Source organism: Engraulis encrasicolus, chromosome 14 (genome assembly GCF_034702125.1).
Source record: "Engraulis encrasicolus isolate BLACKSEA-1 chromosome 14, IST_EnEncr_1.0, whole genome shotgun sequence".
NCBI classification, from domain to species: domain Eukaryota; kingdom Metazoa; phylum Chordata; class Actinopteri; order Clupeiformes; family Engraulidae; genus Engraulis; species Engraulis encrasicolus.
Genome location: NC_085870.1, coordinates 42,679,489 through 42,683,831, shown reverse-complemented (window position 1 = coordinate 42,683,831; position 4,343 = coordinate 42,679,489). Strand labels below are relative to the sequence as shown.

Below are 4,343 nucleotides of genomic sequence, written 5' to 3'. Positions count from 1 at the left end.
CCTCCCCTACTTCTTCAACAGTGTCTCCCTCAATTACTCTTCCCTCCACCTCCACAGCAAGTTATGCTGTGTTACGCAATTCAACACTCCCAGAGTCAAATTGAATACGGTTTCCAGTTGCTCCTACTCTCTCTGTGTTAAATTAACACTGTAACATTTGCTTCCCTTCCTCCATACCCTGGCTTACACTATGCATCTGCTCCCTCAGCAGAGCTTTGACTGCTCATTCAGTACCGTAGCTCCCGGACTCACCCATTCACTGATTTTTCTATATCACCCATTCATGCATACTCTCTCATTTGCCCGTTTACGCAAACATTCCCTGGTGTGAACACTGTCTGTATCACTCACTCACTCACTCACTCACTCACTCACTCACTCACATTAGCCTGTTAATGCAAACATTCACTCGTTCATCTAAAATTGCACTCTCAATCACTCATTCACCTATAGGCCGGAAGGTGACCCTCGAAAAGTGCTTCAGAAACCTAACTTCGCTCCACAGCCTCCGAACAAACAGACATTCAGTTCATAAAAAAGAAAGACTTATATAGAGGATTTAAAACCTCTTTTCGGAATAGTCCGCACTGCAAGGCTGTTCAAATTCGCAACGTGTAATGACGAACTACTGTCTCCGAGGCGTATGTAGATATTCGGCCGGCGTAATAATACTTTTCGCCTCCAGAGGTGCCACGGTTGAAGCGTCATCAGAAGGAACGAATCAGCTAACTGCTATGTCAGCTGAGATGAGGAGTAAACGGAAGTAGCATGGCTACTGAAGGAGCTGGCCGATCATCTAGTAGTACCGAGGAAGACACAAAATGTACACAAAAAAGACTTCTTCGAAACGCAAGTTGTGTTACATGCATATCTTCGGTCAAGCATGAAGAAACACAGAATTTCACCAACATACGGTGGAATACATATCGAAATTTTCGGCAGCGGCTAGAATTGAAGGGTGAGTGCAGAGACGTAGCAGAACATTTTAAGCAATGTATTGAGTTGGAGTTTGACGAAATTCCCGAGGATGCGGCTTTCCATCCCACATGCTACCGGAGGTTTATTGACAAGCGGGAAATTGAACGAGTCACACGGCGTGTCTTGCGAGAGGCAGAGAGGGGTGATGGCCAACACCCGAACTAGCCAGGCTACCTCCGCTTTATCGGCTGTGACCACCACTCCGACCAGGAAACTGCGATCCAGATCAAGCTTGGCCATCACGAGCTCTGGCCCCGTTCTTCCTGCTGTCTGCACGATTTGCAAGAAAGACAGCAAATTTATCGTCGCGAGTGGCAGACGTCAAAAAGAACGAAAACACAGACTTTAACCGCAGGTAAGACTACTCTCACCCCCACCACACAGTCTATGCGAATGCATCCCATCCCCCAAATCACACACACACACACACTGACACACACACACACACACACAGATGTTAGTAGAAGTTGACTGACTATCTAGCCCACACTGCTGCACAATCATTGTTTTTTTTGTCTAATTCTAATATGAATGCACGTGTGAATTGGCATAATGTGTTATGTGTGTGGGTGTGAAATTACATTCCAATAGCCTGCAAAACATCCCCATGCCTATAGTACCCCCAGTGTTTTAGGTTTTAGATGTTTAAATGAATCACACTTTGTCTTAAATAGGATAGGGTATGTTTATATGGATGTCAAAGCATGCCTGATGTTGATATGACACTGAATATCTGTTCAGAAATGTGGCTCCTCAGCCTGATGGCCTGTCTGGTTAAGACACTGCTTCTGCCATCCCATCCCCCGTGCCATTCCCCCACCCCCCACTGCCCCCCTCTCTCACTTGTACACTTGGGATTTTTCCGCTTCTGTCCCTGGGCAGCCTCAGTGACCAGGCTCAAGAGGTGTGTCCTGGCTGTGCTGTACATCTGTGTGCTTAACCCCTTAGCGCAGCACCTATAACCTTACTGTCACCAAAATTTTAATATGTATGTCTTAATCTGTTACTCTGCACTGTCATAGCAATGTTGTTATGATGTAGTTTTCAGCAAATAGTGAATAGGCCCGCTGGCAACCCCATCTGCACTGCAGTAAGAGGCTACGGAATGCTTTTTTGGGGGGTGCAACACCCATCGCCATTTTTTTTTTTACAATACCACTCCACCAGGAAAAATGTCTAATTGTTTGCCTGTCTATTTATTCATTCTTTTTTCTTTTCTTTTGTACAAGGCAAGTTGCAGGAAGCAGCTGAAGTAAAGGAAGCCAAGAGCATCCTCATTCACATCAAGGACAGAGACTGTGTGGCTCTGGAGGTGCAGTACCACAGAAGTTGCTACAGAGAGTACACAAGGTTTTTGAGTGAGCCTGTCAGAGCAGAGAAAGAACAGTAAGTCAATCTTAATTTTATATAGAAACACAGTACAATGTGTGTCCTATGATTGAGACAGTTTGTTCTCACAACATGGATCTCACAAAGAAAGCTCTCACAACACACATCTTCTTCTATATTTTTGTAAGGATTGGGCCAACATTTGATCTGAGCTACAAGTTATTCTGCGAGAGGGTAATCCGCTAAAGGCTACTGATTAACCAAGAGGTGCTGAGGATGAGCCAACTGAGGAAGGCCTTTATTGCCCTTGTGCAGTCAAGTGAAGGTGTTGATGCTTCAACCTACAGGTAATTGCAAGTCAGTGTATTACGAATTTGTCAAATCCAAGGGAAAGTTCACGCATGTGACTTAAAGGACCACTTCAGTCAATTTCAATATGCTGTTGTATTGTTGCTCATACCCTTGACTTGTCAGTACCCGGTGATGGCACATTTTTCGGCTCAGCCCTTTCCGAGATATGAGCTATTCTAATGGGGGCAGCGTTTGTTTACATTGTTTACAACATAGGCCTACTCCAAATATTTAAAGGGTGTCGCTGTTTGCTAGTTGTCGGCTGATGTTGTATAACCTTTTGGATGTTTTTGGGAATAAATAAAAATGTTTTTTGAAATGTAAACAAAGCGCTGCCCTCATTACAATGACCAGAATCTCGGAAAAGGCTGAAGAAGAAGAAAAAAAAATCTCTAGTACTGACACGTCCAGGGTAGTGTGAGCATTACAACTGCATGTTGAAATTGACTGAAATTATTCTCTAACACTCTGCTTGTCATCTGCACATACTGTACTTGTAATATTTTGAAATAAGGAGGATGGCAGTATTCTTGATAGTGTGATGTTCGTTACAGTATGTGCTTCCCTTTGGAATACTTGGTATTATATCTGTTGCATAGCAAGTAAACTCCACCAATATTATTTATTCACTCCGAGTTAATGTGTGAGGGTGGCTATTGCATATCAGCGACAACATGAAGCCCCACTATGCTTGTACTGATATGCCTCTTTTTTGTTGATTTGTGTTTACAGACAGGATATATTGAAGAAGAGGCTCAGTCGTGATTTTCCTCAGCTAGTGTTCCACACCCCCGCCAAACGCAACACATCTGAACTGGTTTTTGCTGAGAACTTGTCGACGAATGCAGTCTTGGACTTGTTACCATCAGGTGCGGAGACGACTCAGTCCAGCGAAATGAGCCAGACAGACAGCGACACGGAAAGGAGGAAGTCAAAGCAACCAACCACAGCAGAGGAGAGGCTTTGAAGAGGCTGCTTAGTCACAGTCCTGGCATGTCATGCCCATGGCCCCCAACTGCAGTAAACTTCAATCTCACTGAAGTCATTTGCTGTGGCATGCGCAAAAGATGTGTACCTGGATGCTTTCACACAGTTCATGAAAATGCCGGTTCATGTGTATGCCACTTGTTTTGATTTTTTTATTTGTTGTATAGTTATTAGTGAATAAATGAATACATGAATACCTGAATGGTCCTTATCATTGATCATTAGATTATTTCCATTTATTAATGTGAATATGAAAAGGTAACCTTATCATCCACTTGCATAATAGTTGTTGGTGCTATAAACAAAGCACTGTTACACTTAGAGGGTTATCAATAGCCTGGGTTATCTATAGCCTACTTATTGTAATTGTTTCCATTAATTGCTCAAAACCACAGTATGAAATGTCAATTGCAAAATTGTGCCTTGTGCTGTAAATAAAGCACTGTTTATGATTTATTTAGAACTTATCCCAATCCAGAGATATATGCACGAGTATTATTTTTGATAATTGTTATTATATGTGAACATGAAAAGGTAACCTTATCATCCACTTGCACAATAGTTGTTGGTGCTATAAACAAAGCACTGTTTGGAGTTACAATCACTTAGAGGGTTATCAATAGCCTGGGTTATCTATAGCCTACTTATTGCAATTGTTTCCATTAATTGCTCAAATCCACAGTATGAAATGTCAATAG

At 42.7% G+C, this 4,343-nt stretch overlaps 1 long non-coding RNA gene across 2 annotated transcripts; it reads left to right on the top strand.

Moving 5' to 3' along the window:
• Positions 1 to 1,144: 1,144 nt before the first annotated feature.
• Positions 1,145 to 3,839, top strand: LOC134463336 (uncharacterized). 2 transcript variants are annotated; one of them, XR_010037724.1, is made up of 4 exons: positions 1,145 to 1,333; positions 2,208 to 2,364; positions 2,496 to 2,654; positions 3,391 to 3,839. It is a non-coding gene; the product is annotated as an uncharacterized LOC134463336 (long non-coding RNA). The 2 variants fall into 2 exon arrangements; XR_010037723.1 differs by lacking the exon at positions 1,145 to 1,333 and having other exon boundaries at positions 1,955 to 2,364.
• Positions 3,840 to 4,343: the final 504 nt, after the last annotated feature.